Genomic DNA, 16,141 nt, shown 5'->3' with positions numbered 1-16,141 from the left:
AATAATCTATGTTGTAAATCAGGGTCTTGGAATTATGACCCACAGATAAAACTGTCCGCTGAACACTTGGTTTTGCATACAAAGATTTATCGGAACACAAGCTACACTGATTTTACTACGGATTGTCCATGGCTACTTTTACACTATGAGGACAACTGAGTAGCTGCAATAAGATGGTATTGTCAGCAATGCTGACAATATTTACTATCTGGCCATTTAAGTGAAGGTTTTCCAAATCTTGATCCAGAGCCACAAAATCTATAATTCTGAGCACTATTAATGTGGATAAATAAAAATCTGAAGGTATCATTGCTTGAAAAATTTCCACAGAGACTGTGATATCTCCACTAAAAGATATTTATTTTTTACTTGATCAACTAATGCATTCATTATGTTATCATCATTTGATCATATTAATGCAATAAACTTTTCAGAGGTTTTTGAGAGGAAAGGAGTATTACTGACCCACAAATAATGTTCAACACATATTCTCCAATAGAATATCAATTTGCTGTATGATTAATTATTGAATTAATTTGAAAAAAATTTTATTTAAATGTTGCTCCTGATGGTTTCTCATTCTACTAAGCTAATCTCTTTCCAAATAGCAGTTTTCTTAATTATTTTTGGGAAACATAAGCTAAACAGTAATCATTCCCAGCACAGCTTGTTTCTACACGAAATGTTACACTCTCATTAGTTTTTGAAACAATTTCAAAATTGAATTTAGAATCTGACATAATTTTAATAGCAGCTCCAAATGGTAGAGTCTTAATTTTAACTAACGCTGTAAGAACAATGTAAGCTTTGTTGTTATTTTTTCTTATGTTGAATATTGATTCTCAGTTCAGTTTTATTCTTATGAAAGGGTAAACATTTTGAATGCATTAAAAGGAAATACTTGGGTCAATGTGAATAAAAACAGGTTTTGATTAAAAACCACACTGAGATACCATCCCTCAGAGAAATGCTTTTTCACAGGAGTAAGTATGCTTGAAAGGCACTTTTGTTAGGGCTATTATTTTAACTTCTTTAATAGGCATTCCTGTAATAAATTGCATGTTTGCATGCTCATTCACTTAGCTGTGTATGACTGTTTGTGACACCATGGACTGTAGCCTGCCAGGCTCCTCTGTCTGTGGATTTTTCCATGCAGGAATACTGGAGTGGGTTGTCTTTTCCTACTCCAGGGAATCTTACTGACCCAGGGATTGAACCCATGTCTAATGTGTTTTCTGCATTGGCAGGTGGATTCTTTACTACTGCACCACCTGGGAAGCCCCCTAAAATAAGTTAGAGGGGAATTAGAGAGGTAGAGAGACAAGTTATGTTTGTTCCCATCACTTACTAGACACTTGACTTTTGGTGAGTCACTGTGAGTGTATTGCATGAGTAAAATCAAGTATGTAATGCCCTAATTTACAAACATTTTGTAAAAAATTAAATATTTTCTGAAAAGTATTACTCACAGAACTCGATATATAGTAAATAGTAATAGGCCATGTATAGTACTTTTTATTCTTATTTTTAAAATATCATATATTCCTCTGAAATGGTAAACTGAATAAACACAAACTTACTGCAAAGCCTCAGAGATAATTAGATTATTTCAGTCATTTCCTTCAGTAATGGTACAAAGGAGTGGCTTGGATAGCAGGGGAACAGCTCCCCTGAAAACTCAGAAGAAAACACAGATAGTCTAATCCAAGACAACATGCATAGACAACCATTTTAGAGGAACTGGAGCCAAACTTTTTCTTCTCCCATGAGTATAGAGAAAACTTGACAGAATGTAAGCGGCAACTGTTTGTAGACATGGCATAGTGGTCAATTTGGGACTGTGATCTCTAAAAGTAGGAGACAAAATGAACTTGGAGGTGCTTTCCAGATGGTGAGGAAAGCCTAGACAGGGTAAGGTGGTCTCAGTGAATGGAAGAAATAGAGATCGGCCCCTAGGGAGGCTAAATGGGATGGAATTTGTAGGGAACAGCACTGAAGATGAGAGAATCATGTGGAGAAAATGCTCCAGAACTCTGCATATTGATCTCCTGGAGTTTCTTGCTAAATTAAATGGCTAATGAGTGAATGAACAGATGTGAGAGTTTGCAAAAATAACCCTTGAAAAGATCAAGCTGGTCTGCAAGAAACTTACCTGCTTTCTAGAATAAACTTCAATGCATTCTAAAGGAATATGGCAAGTGACACATTTTTGTTATCAGTAAATTTGAAATGTTTAACATTCAAGAAAAAATTAGTCAACATAGGTAACAAAAAAATGTGAATCTTAAATAAGGGTCATTTCCTGAATAAAATTCATTGATGATTTCCCATTTCTCTAAAGAGCATCCCACCACCCTAAAGTTGACTTACATGGAAGACCTAAGTCAGTTGTCTTACACTTGTTTTCCATCCTCATCCCTCACCACCACTAAGGAGCCTGAGTACCATTCACCTATTTTTATCAGTTTAATAAGCCATTCAATTTGTGGTACTTGTCTTCATTGTGATTCCATCATAGTCAGAGGTAAGGGTCTTGCCTCATTAAATATTTTAAGAGAGTTTATACTATGCTTTGTTTCATTTTATTTCATCTCATATCTAGACAAAAGGTATAGATTTCTTTTCTAAATTTGGTTTGTATTTAGAAAAAAAGCTTTATCAATTCTTGTCCAAACTAGAGGAGCCAGTTTTAGAAACCAAAAGGAATGGAAGTACCAGCACCTCTCAAGAATTATCAAACATTTAAAGACACAAAGACAAAAATTGAGCCCATTAGATCTTTAAAAAGCTTCATTTGTTGAAATTCTAAGTAATATTGTGCTTTTCTTTTGAATTTAGCAGAAAAATCTCTTACATTTATTTATTTATTTATTTAACTGTAGCAATCTTCTTTCTTTAGCCTCATTTAAAGGGTCCTGAAGAGACACTAATTGGGGGTCATCTTATTATTGAAGGTGTTTACATGGCAATGAACAAAAGTTGATCATTGAAAGTTAGAAATTTAGTTTAGTTTTATTCAAAAGCTATTCTTGATAGACAAGTTTAAATAGGTAGAAACACAAATCACATAATCAGAGACGATTTTACCAATGGTTGGAAAAATAACAAAAGCATTTTAATCCTTCATTGTCATATGTCAGAAAATATTAGAATTTTAAGACAAACACAATACACAAATAAAGACTAATAGGGAAATAAACTTCAATTTCTTGTCAGCTGCTTCCTGAGAGACACAGTTTCTGATATCTACCACATGCCAGCTGTATAATTTAAAACCAGATTTCACCACTGCTGTCACCAGAAACAGACTTGAACATAAAACAGAATTACTGATTAGAGCTAAAAAACTCAGTCACCATACATGAAGGGACAAGCAAAACTGAGCCAAGGGCTTAGCTTGTCCAGGTCCAGACAAGGAATGCCACCAAACTATACATTTCTATTGTGTTTAATTGTGGACTATAGCTTAATAGAACCTGTAAGAAGGACTGCCAAAGAAGACTCAGAAACAAGTGCACTTAGAAAAAGTGAGTCAGATTTCAGAAGAAAATATTTGTCAAATATAAAACACAACAAAGAAAAATGTAAAATTAACAGTGTACATTACATTTGCTTATGTTGGCAAAAAATAATTTTTAAATTATCATATATTTAAAAATTATGTGCTATATCAGGAATTAATGATAAAATTATCTTTGTTAGGACATCTAGTTGAAGGAAAACATTCAAATTGTATTATTTTAAGAGCAAGAACCAATCAGGATTACTCCCTCTTTTTTAGTTTATCATAGAATAAAATTTTCCCTGACTGTGGTATGTGAAGTATACAGTTATACTAGAAGCTGGATAAAAGAGTATTAGATTTTACTTCCACACAATCTATTACCTCTGCTCCTTAAGGCAAATTTCTTACATTCTTTGTGCTCCAAGTTTTCATCTGTAAAAGGTGGACAGCAATAAAGTTATCTTTCTCAGTGGATTGGCATAAGGATTAAATTAGTGTATCTGAGTACCTGCAAGAAAATAAGCAGTGTAAAAATTTTTGTCATTATTAGTATTATGTTGGTGGAAATGATTGAATGCAGAAGAAAAACAGACGATGCCAGACAGGAGAATGTCTGCAGTGATGTCCTTCAGTAGATGAGGATAAACAGACGGGGTCTGGTACCCAAGTGGAAAATTTGGGCTTGATAGAAGGCATAGAGAGTTTGTTCACACAAGCATGAAACAAAGCAAAAAGTGTGGGTGCATCTTGGAGCAAAACATGGCAGATGTGGTGGAGATGGCAAGGGGAAGTTTTCTCCAGACTACTTAGGTTTCCTCCATGGGAGCTAGGAAAGAAAGCCTTCGTCTGGAAGTGAAGATAGAGAAGGAGTAATGGAGGAGGAAAAGGGAGAAGGCATGATACTGTCGTCTCAGAGAGCAGTAAAGTAAATTGGCAAACACAATGTAGGACTATGAAGGCAGAATCTGAAATACCAGTGATTATAGCAGAGAATATTAACATAGTCTGAGTATATTCACTTTCTGACTTTACAGGGTTTTAGATTTAGGATTAAATTCCACTTTATGCTATGCTTAAATCTTATAAACAACTTTGCATAAATGGCTATTGTGAATTTTATTCTTTTTTTGGTATATCATTAATTAAAAGTAATATTATTTATCCCCTGGGATAATTTATACTATATTCAAAATTGAAAAGTCTTGGTGGATAAAATCTTTACTTTATATGTATAGATGCTTTCTGGATATCTGTGTATTTGGTTTTAATATCAAAATGTGATGGACAAATTTAACAACAATTAGGATCCACCTGAGCTTAGTGGTTATGAATACAAAGTAAAATCAGTTACACAGGTTCAATGAGCACAGAGAAGTCAGAGATTTGGACATAACCAGGATTACCAAGACAGAGAATGGACAAGAGGCTAAGGGTGTATGCTAGAAGTTAATACAGAGATCAGTAATATAATTTTAACTGGAAAGGGGAAAACAAGAGCTTAAGTGGGTGAAGTTCAGAAAAATAGGTTAGGGTCAAAAGATTATGCAAAGGGCTCAGTTATTGGTGATGGCACTTTGTTGGAGTAAGTGTCTGAGCTAAGACAGGGAATAATATTAATACTATGGAGTAAAAAATGCCAGAGATCTGGGAGCTCCATATGGTGGAGGGGTTCTCCATAAATGGAAAAGTCACTGTCTTTATTTTCAGGTAATTACATTCAGTTCAGTTCAGTCACTCAGTTGTGTCTGACTCTTTGCAATCCCATGAACTGAAGCATGCCAGGCTTCCCTGTCCATCACCAACGCCTGGAGATTACTCAGACTCAAGTCCACTGAGTCAGTGATGCCATCCAACCATCTGATCCTTTGTCATTCCCTTCTCCTCCTGCCTTCAATCTTTCCCAGCATCAGGGTCTTTTTCAATGAGTCAGTTCTCCTCATCAGGTGGCCAAAGGATTGGAGCTTCAGTTTCAGCATCAGTCCTTCCAATGAATATTCAGGACTGATTTCCTTTAGGATGGGCTGGTTGGATTTCCTTGCAGTCCAAGGGATCTCAAGAGTCTTCTCCAACACTACAGTTCAAAAGCATCAATTCTTTGGTGCTCAGCTTTCTTTATAGTCCAACTCTCACATCCATACATGACTACAGGAAAAACCATAGCCTTGACTAGATGGACCTTTGTCAGCAAAGTAATGTCTCTGCTTTTCAACATGCTGTCTAGGTTGGACATAACTTTCCTTCCAAGGAGTAAGCATCTTTTAATTTCATGGCTGCAGTCACCATCTGCAGTGATTTTGGAGCCCCCCAAAAATAAAGTCTGTCACTGTTTTCATTGTGTCCCCATCTATTTCCTATGAAGTGATGGGACCGGATGCCATGATCTTCGTTTTCTGAATGTTGAGCTTTAAGCCAACTTTTTCACTCTCCTCTTTACTTTCATCAAGAGGCTCTTTAGTTCTTTGCTTTCTGCCCTCAGTGTGGCGTCATCTGCATATCTGAGGTTATTGATATTTCTCTCAGCAATCTTGATTCCAGTTTGTGCTTCATCCAGTTCAGCATTTCTTATGATGCATTCTGCATATAAGTTAAATAAGCAGGGTGACAATGTACAGCCTCGATGTACTCTTTTCCCAATGTGGAAGCAGTCTGTTATTCCATGTTCAGTTCTAACTGTTGCTTCCTGACCTGCATACAGATTTCTCAGGAGGCATAGCAGGTGGTCTGGTATTCCCAATCCTTGAAGAAATTTCCACAATTTGTTGTGATCTACACAGTCAAAGGCTTTGGCATAGTCAATAAAGCAGAAGTTGATGTTTTTCTGGAACTATCTTCCTTTTTCAATGATCCAATGGATGTTGGCAATTTGATCTCTGGTTCCTTTGCCTTTTCTAAAACCAGCTTGAACATCTGGAAGTTCACTGTTCATGTACTGTTGAAACCTATCTTGGAGAATTCTGAGCATTTCTTTGCTAGTGTGTGAGATGAGTGCAATTGTGTGGTAGTTTGAGCATTCTTTGGCATTGCCTTTCTTAGGGATTGGAATGAAAACTGACCTTTTCCAGGCCTGTGGCCACTGCTGAGTTTTCCAGATTTGCTGTCATATTGAGTGCAGCACTTTCAAAGCATCATCTTTTAGAATTTGAAATAGCTCAACTGGAATTCCATCACCTCCACTAGCTTTGCTTATAGTAATGCTTCCTAAGGCCCACTTGGTTTCACATTCCAGGATATCTGGCTCTAGGTGAGTGATCACACCATCATGGTTATCTGGGTCATGAAGATCTTTTTTTGCATAGTTCTTTCATGTTTTCTTCAGTGATGGCTAGACGGCATCACTGACTCCATGGACGTGAGTCTGAGTGAACCCCGGGAGTTGGTGATGGACAGGGAGGCCTGGTGTGCACGATTCATGGGGTCGCAAAGAGTCGGACACGACTGAGCGACTGAACTGAACTGAACTTCATGTATTCTTGCCACCTCTTCTTAATATCTTCTGCATCTGTTAGGTCCATACCATTTCTGTCCGTTATTGAGCCCATCTTTGCATGAAATGTTCCCTTGGTATCTCTGATTTTCTTGAAGAGATCTTTTGTCTTTCCCATTCTATTGCTTTCCTCTATTTCTTTGCATTGATCACTAAGGAAGGCTTTCTTATCTCTCCTTGCTATTCTTTAGAACTTTGCATTCAAATCAGTATATCTTTCCTTTTCTCTGTTGCCTTTCACTTGTCTTCTTTTCTTTCTTTCTTTCTTTATTTTTACTTTATTTTACTTTACAGTACTGTATTGGTTTTGCCATACATTGACATGAATCCACCACGGGTGTATACAAGCTCCCAATCCTGAATCCCCCTCCCACCTCCCACCCCATATCATCTCTCTGGATCATCCCCATGCACCAGCCCCAAGCATCCTGCATCCTGCATCGAACATAGACTGGCACTTCATTTCTTACATGATAGTATACATGTTTCAATGCCATTCTTCCAAATCATCCCACCCTCTCCCTCTCCCTCAGAGTCCAAAAGTCCGTTCTATACATCTGTGTCTCTTTTGCTGTCTCGCATACAGGGTCATCATTACCATCTTTCTAAATTCTGTATATATGTGTCAGTATACTGTATTGGTGTTTTTCTTTCTGGCTTGCTTCACTCTGTATAATCGGCTCCAGTTTCATCCATCTCATTAGAACTGATTCAAATGTATTGTTTTTAATGGCTGAGTAATGTTCCATTGTGTATATGTACCACAGCTTTCCTATCCATTCATCTGCTGATGGACATCTAGGTTGCTTTCATGTCCTGGCTATTATAAACAGTACTGCTACGAACATTGGGGTACATGTGTCTCTTTCAATTCTGGTTTCCTCGATGTGTATGCCCAGCAGTGGGATTGCTGGGTCATAAGGCAGCTCTATTTGCAATTTTTAAAGGAATCTCCACATTGTTTTCCATAGTGGCTGTACTAGTTTGCATTCCCACCAGCAGTGTAAGAGGGTTCCCTTTTCTCCACACCCTCTCCAGCATTTATTGCTTGTAGACTTTTGGATCGCAGCCATTCTGACTGGTGTGAAGTGGTACCTCATTGTGGTCTTGATTTGCATTTCTCTGATAATGGGTGATGTTGAGCATCTTTTCATGTGTTTGTTAGCCATCCATATGTCTTCTTTGAAGAAATGTCTATTTAGTTCTTTGGCCCATTTTTTGATTGGGTCATTTATTTTTCTGGAATTGAGCTGCATAAGTTGCTTGTATATTTTTGAGATTAGTTGTTAGTCAGTTGCTTCATTTGCTATTGTTTTCTCCCATCCAGAGGGCTGTCTTTTCACCTTACTTATAGTTTCCTTTGTTGTGCAGAAGCTTTTAATTTTAATTAGATCCCATTTGTTTATTTTTTCTTTTATTTCCAGTATTCTGGGAGGTGGGTCATAGAGGATCCTGCTGTGATTTATGTCAGAGAGTGTTTTGCCTATGTTCTCCTCTAGGAGTTTTATAGTTTCTGGTCTTACATTTAGATCTTTAATCCATTTTGAGTTTATTTTTGTGTGTGGTGTTAGAAAGTGATCCAAACCCACAGCAAACATTATCCTCAATGGTGAAAAATTGAAAGCATTTCCCCTAAAGTCAGGAACAAGACAAGGGTGCCCACTTTCACCACTACTATTCAACATAGTTCTGGAAGTTTTGGCCACAGCAATCAGAGCAGAAAAAGAAATAAAAGGAATCCAAATTGGAAAAGCAGAAGTAAAACTCTCACTGTTTGCAGATAACATGATCCTCTACATAGAAAACCCTAAAGACTCCACCAGAAAATTACTAGAGCTAATCAAGGAATATAGTAAAGTTGCAGGATACAAATTCAACACTCAGAAATCCCTTGCATTCCTATACACTAATAATGAGAAAGTAGAAAAAGAAATTAAGGAAACAATTCCATTCACCATTGCAACGGAAAGAATAAAATACTTAGGAATATATCTACCTAAAGAAACTAAAGACCTAGATATCGAAAACTATAAAACACTGATGAAAGAAATCAAAGAGTACACTAATAGATGGAGAAATATACCATGTTCATGGATCAGAAGAATCAATATAGTGAAAATGAGTATACTACCCAAAGCAATTTACAAATTCAATGCAATCCCTCTCAAGCTACCAGCCATATTTTTCACAGAACTAGAACAAATAATTTCAAGATTTGTATGGAAATACAAAAAACCTCGAATAGCCAGAGCAATCTTGAGAAAGAAGAATGGAACTGGAGGAAACAACTTGCCTGACTTCAGGCTCTACTACAAAGCCGCAGTCATTAAGACAGTATACTGGCGCAAAGACAGAAATATAGATCAATGGAACAAAATAGAAAGCCCAGAGATAAATCCACACACCTATGGACACCTTATCTTCGAAAAAGGAGGCAAGAATATACAATGGAGTAAAGACAATCTCTTTAACAAGTGGTGCTGGGAAAACTGGTCAACCACTTGTGAAAGAATGAAACTAGATCACTTGTCTTCTTTTCACAGCTATTTGTAAGGCCTTCTCAGACAGCCATTACAATTACACTCAGGTGCTGGTGAAATCAGGGCTTCCCAGGTGGCACAGGGGTAAAGAATCTGCCTGCCAGTGCAAGAGATGAAAGAAGCATGTGTTTGATCCCTGGGTTGGGAAGATCCCCTGGGGGGTGGGGGGGGGATGGCAACCCACTCCAGTATTTTTGCCTGAAGATCCCATGAATAGAGAAAATTAGTGGTCTATAGTCCATGGGGTTGCAAAGAGATGGGTGTGATTGAACACAGCACAAACTGCACACACACAAAAATGCTGCTGATGGAATAACATCCATATGCATCCCTAGTCATAGAAAACGAGGTTCATCTTTTTTCTTTTTTCTTTTTTTGAACCATCAATTCTCACCACTTCAGTCTTTTCAGGAGAAAAGTTTATAATGACACACTTAAGAATGTCACACAGTGTAGAGATATAATTTTCAATGGAATGGAGATTATTGGATGGAAAGGAGACCTGGATATTTCCTTCTTCACACTCAAGTAGTTCATTCGCAGTTGACTCTGCTGCATCTGGAAGAGACAGTCAAGTGTCATGTTGCCTCTGAGGATAGTAATTCATCAATTTATCCTTTCTAATAATACATTTTGAGGAGTCTGATATATTTAGAGATAATAATTTGAAACTGCCATTCAGAATAGAGAGGTGTTTCAGACAGGTGAGTATATTAGAAAAGGTAGTGATAAATCTCACTTTACTTTAAAATATTAAAAATACATGGAAGCTTCCTTTCACCTAGGAATGAACCAATAAATTCCTCTTTTCTTATATGAAAGAGTATTTAGCTGATCGATGATTTTCTAGCTTACAAAATAAAAGACTTGTAAAGCACTTCTAAAATTGACTAATGAAAAGAAGTATTGCATATTCTTACAAACAAACATTTTACCTATTTGTAGTGGTATTACTAATGATACTTCATTAAAAATGACAGGAGAGAGGCCTACTCTCTTATTAGATTCTGTGCTTTTGCATTCAAGAGCTTATTCTCTGAAAAATAATCCAAAATATAAGGTATTACTGCCTAAAGCATTACTGGTACATTCTGGGCATTTTGTTTTTGTTTTCACAGTGGATTATAATCACGCCCAGTTTCCATGTGGTGTTAGAAATAATTCAGCCAACAGCTTCGAAGAAGTGACTATGGTGGATTTTAATCCTTTGTTTTCTTGTCTACACTTAATTAAAAGCAAATGTTACTTATATACTGGGGTATTTATCTACTGGGGTATGTTTATCCAGTGATATTATAGCTGCAAATTTAAACTTTCCAGAAGTAATCCTATCTGGCAAGAAATACAATACTTTTAAAATGTTCCTGCCTTATCAATATGCTTTAATTTTGTGTCAGTGTTGAAATGAAAGGTGGAGGAAATGTTAGCTGGGATAACTATGAGAGTTGACTTAGGTCTTTTTAAACAGGGACAGTTTCATAGAAGATTATAACTTAGTTATGAATAAAATCATAATAAAATAAAATTTAAAATTTAACCTGAGCTATTTGTAAGCCATTAAACGCATCATATAAAATTACCACATTACAAATATTATTTTACTTCAATAATCCTGAAGTAAATTGAGTAATGAACTTCAGAATTAAGTAATTGACTTTATTAGGAAAGTATTTTCTCATCTTGGAGTTTAAAATGAGTTCCATTATCTTAACAAAGAGGCAAAATGAATTCTTGTCTGCATCCTGATAACGTGATGGACTTGGTCTTTTGGGGAGGAATTATTCTCGTTTTATTAAAAAGAACTAGGAAACAAATCTTAAGTGTTAAATGGCATTATTGATTCTTCTAAATACATGATGAAATTTTCAACTGGACCAATGAAACAGTTGCTCTCACTGGTACTATTCACTCTCTTCTATCTGTAAATCAGTGTGGATATACAGAGTGAAAGTAGATGCTCATCTTCCTCCCCAGACAGTGTGTCCTTTACAGAGACATAGGATTTGAATGCCTGCCTGTGTGCTCAGTTGCTTCAATTGTGGCTGACTCTGTGGATTGTAGCCCACAAGGCTCCTCAGTGCATGGGATTCTCCAGGCAAGAGTACTGGAGTGGGTTGACATGCCCCCCTCCAGTGGATATTCCCAACTCAGGGATTGAACCTAAGTCTCCTGTGTCTCCTGCATTTGAGGTGATTTCTTTACCACTGAGTCACCTGGGAAACCCCAGGGTTTGCATAAATATGCTTTTTTCATAAATAAAGATGACAGATTGCTTCGTGAGATCCCTATGAAGTACTATGCTTCCCTGGTGGCTCAGAGGTTAAAGCGTCTGCCTCCAATGCAGGAGACCTGGGTTCGATCCCTGGGTTGGGAAGATCCCCTGGAGAAGGAAATGGCAACCCATTCCAGTATTCTTGCCTGGAGAATCCCATAGATGGAGGAGCCTGGTAGGCTACGGGGTCGCAAAGAGTCGGAAATGACTGAGCGAATTCACCTTCACCTATGAAGTATTATGGATTCAATCTGGATACAATTAGGACAACCCCAGAAATATAAAGAGTTTTATTTTACCAAATTGTCCTATCTAAACAATGATTTCTTTACCTATAACTACTCACTTTTTTGCAATGTATTTCTTCTTTTTAGCCTTTGGTTTCCTTCTATTAAAATGAAATCGAGATTAGCTCATTTTTTTAGGTAAAGGGCCAAAATTCTCAGCAGTTCCTTAAGCTATGCATGAAGGTCTGTTTCTCAGCTTCTCATAGTATATTCTAGACTGTGGACAGAAAACCATTTTATACTGGATTCTTGGGGCTGGTGCACTGGGACGACTCAGAGGGATGTATTGGGGAGGGAGGAGGGAGGGGGGTTCAGGATGGGGAACACGTGTATACTTGTGGTAGATTCATGTTGATGTATGACAAAACCAATACAATATTGTAAAGTAATTAACCTCCAGTTAAAATAAATAAATTAATTTAAAAAAGAAACAAAGTCTCTTGGAGTTCAACATAATTCAAAAAATAGGTTTCCACCCCTACTTCTTGTGAGAACTTAGACAAAATTTCTGTTTCAAAGATGGACATTTACATATCCTTAAACACAATCAAATTTATGAACTCAAATATGCTTAGTTGTATCTTCTTAAGGAAGTTGATGAAATCTGATTAATTATTATATTGATGGTCACTATTTGCAACAGATTGATAATTAAGGGCTGGGGAATAAGTAACTTGTTTCTTAATTTCTCTTTTTGATCATCATTAAGAAACAAATATTTAACCCACATTACACTTTTAAATTGTGGCAGATGTGGAAGACAGAATAGCTTTCAAAAAGTGGAGTGTTGATATTTAAGTGAAAGTAAAAGTGTTAGTCGCTCAGTCATGTCTGATTCTTTGTGACTATATGGACTGAAGCCCACCAGGCTCCTCTGTCCATGGATATTTAAGTATGCTTCTAATATTATACATAATAATAAAATACTACATATATGTAGCGCACTTTCTTAAATATAATTCTCTCTCTTGTTAACAAAAATATAGCATATATTTAGGTATTAGTCTAGTCCAAAGGGATAAAATTCATTACACATATTTTGCTATTTTTGCATCTCACATACATTGCAGTTATGAATAATCAGCCATGGTGATTTACTTTCTAAATTCAGACATGACCTTATAAGCCTTCATAACATGGTACGCTGGGAAGTTCCTGCCTATTGATTGTGACCGGTACGACATGTGAAACTTACCTGCCATCTATGATTAATGACTGCTGCTGCTGCTAAGTCACTTCAGTTGTGTATTTGGAGCTTCACTGGTGGCTCAGTGGTCAAGAATCCACCTGCACTTCAGGAGACACAAGAGAACATGGGTTGATCCCTTGGTCAAGAAGATTCCTTGGAGAAGGAAATGGCAACCCACTTCAGTAGTCTTGCCTGGATAACCTTATGGACAGAGAAGTCTGATGTGCTACAGTCCATGGGGTCACAAAAGAGTTGGACAAAAGTTAGTGACTTAATATGTTAATAACATGTTAATGTTTAGATTTTAAAATCCTAAAGAGAAATAAACAACTCTACAAAGGTGTCTAAAAACAAAGGCACCTCAAATGATTAAAACCAGAACAATCTATAAATGTATTTTTATTTCTATTCATTTATCATATATAATTATATGATATAATCTAGCTCTTTTAATTAACTATAACAAAACATCTTGATTCAAGTTCCTAAAGAATGCACCCTGATTATAGGTGTTGAAATGCCTTGGCAGGCAAGGTTAAATGCACATCACTTTCGTGTCCTGGAAAAACACAAGTTGGCATGAATTTGAGTCTGAGATGAGAGAACCAGTATTACAACAAGCACGCAAGTTAAAATAATAGATTTAATTTGAAGATGCTGTAAACTTTGCAAACAAGGTACTAAATACAGAGTTGTAAAGGTATGTGTGAGTCAGGATGTAGGAAAAGAGCCAAGGTAAGAGGAGATGAGAGTCTCCTGAGATGTCTCTCTAAGACAATTGGACTTATCTAAATGATATCTCTCTTCTTGGGACATGATTTTAAAAAATCATAAAATATTTTGGTAACTATACACTACAGAATCATATCCTAGGCAACATTTGGAATATGTTATAAAATACTTTATCTTTGTTGTGCAAAACTTTTGAGCATACAAAATATCATTTTTGTTTGAAAAGTTTTTAGTCAAGTACTTCTGTTATATGAGAAACAGATATTTCATGTTTCATTATATTGGTGGGTATGGAAGCCCATGTGGCTCAAATGGTAAAGAATCTGCTTTTAATGTGGGGGATCCAGGGTTAATCCCTGGGTCAGAAAGATTTCCTGGAGAAGAAAATGGCACCTCACTCTAGTATTCTTGTCTGGAGAACCCCATGGACAGAGGAGCCTGGAGGGCTATAGTCCTTGGGATCACAAAGAATTGGTCAGAACTGAGCAACTGAAACTTTCACTTTCACTCTAAATAGAAGGAGTTTTGAGAATTTAACTGCTGTTTTTCTCATATGAAATTAATCAAAAATTATTTTCAATGATTTGTTCAGCTAAAGTGGAAGAAAGTTTTGTTCTATGTAGGTTCAGTTTATCAAGGTACTATATGACACTATCATATAAAGCATGAACTATTTTTTTGACATTTAAAAATTAATTACCCTTTCTCTAGCTGGTGGCTGTTCCAAATTGTGATCCTATATTTCAGTGTCAAATAGATATCATGGAATTAAAGTATTAGATCTTAGAGGTCAAAGCCAAATAATGCTGAGTAATGAGATAAATCTCTGATCACTTCCTATGACACAGCATTGTATATACTCTCACGAACTAATTGTGAATAAAAGGGACATTGTCCTTGTACTCACAGAATTTATAATCTAGTGCAGAATAAAAAAAAATTAAACAGATAATTACAATAAGCTGTGATGTCATAGGAAAACAAATCTGGACTTAGGAAAGGAGAGTCTTTAATTAAAAGAATTACTACAATAATGGCACCGAACACTGTAACATGGATCAGCTCAGTTCAGTTCAGTCACTCAGTCATGTTCGACTCTTTGCACCCCCATGGACTGCAGCACGCCAGGCCTCCCTGTCCATCACTAACTCCCAGAGCTTACACAAACTCATGTCCATTGAGTTCATGATGCCAACCAACTATCTCATCCTCTGTCTTCATTCTCCTCTTGCCCTCAACTTTCCCAGCATCAGGGTCTTTTCCAGTGAGTCAGTTCTTCCCACCAGGTGGCCAAAGGACTGGAGTTTCAGCTTCAGCATCAGTCCTTCCAATGAATATTCAGGACTGATTTCCTTTAGGATGAACTGGTTGAAGCTCCTTGCAATCCAAGGGATTCTCAAGAGTCTTCTCCAACACCACTGTTTAAAAGCATCAATTCTTCTATGCTCAGCTTTCTTTATAGTCTGACTCACATTCATACAGTCTGGAAAAAGCATAGCTTTAACTAGGCGGACCTTTGCTGCAAAGTAATAGCTCTGCTTTTTAATATGCTGTCTAGGTTGGTCATAGCTTTTCTTCCAAGGAGCAAGCGTCTTTTAATTTCATGGCTGCTGTCACTATCTGCAGTGATTTTGGAGCCCCAAAAAATAAAAAGTCTTTCACTCTTTCCATTGTTTCCCCATCTATTTTCCATGAAGTGATGGGACCAGATGCCATGATCTTAGATTTCTGAATGTTGAGTTTTAAGCCAACTTTTTCGCTCTCCTTTTCCACTTTCATTAAGACTTTTTTTAGTTTTTATTTCCTGATTTGGAACCAGTCTGTTGTTTCATGTCGAGTTCTAACTGTTGCTTCTTGACCTGCATACAGATTTCTCAAGAGGCAGGTCAGGTGGTCTGATATTCCCATCTCTTGAAGAATTTTCCACACCTTGTTGTCTCCACACAGTGAAAGGCTTTGGCATAGTAAATAAAGCAGAAATAGATGTTTTTTATGGAACTCTCTCTCTTTTTCAGTGATCCAACGGATGCTGGCAATTTGATTTCTGATTCCTCCACCTTTTCTAAATCCAGCTTGAACATCTGGAAGTTCATGGTTCATGTACTGTTGAAGTCTGTCTTGGAGAATTTTGA

The 16,141-nt window shown here is 36.8% G+C and overlaps 1 non-coding gene across 1 annotated transcript; it reads left to right on the top strand.

Moving 5' to 3' along the window:
* Window positions 1-11,831: 11,831 nt before the first annotated feature.
* TRNAW-CCA (transfer RNA tryptophan (anticodon CCA)) lies at window positions 11,832-11,903 on the top strand. Its single transcript has one exon. It is a non-coding gene; the product is annotated as a tRNA-Trp (tRNA).
* Window positions 11,904-16,141: the final 4,238 nt, after the last annotated feature.

This window comes from Ovis aries, chromosome 8, assembly GCF_016772045.2.
Source record: "Ovis aries strain OAR_USU_Benz2616 breed Rambouillet chromosome 8, ARS-UI_Ramb_v3.0, whole genome shotgun sequence".
NCBI classification, from domain to species: domain Eukaryota; kingdom Metazoa; phylum Chordata; class Mammalia; order Artiodactyla; family Bovidae; genus Ovis; species Ovis aries.
Note: the sequence above shows the minus strand (reverse complement) of the source record. Positions and strands in the feature narration are given on the sequence as shown.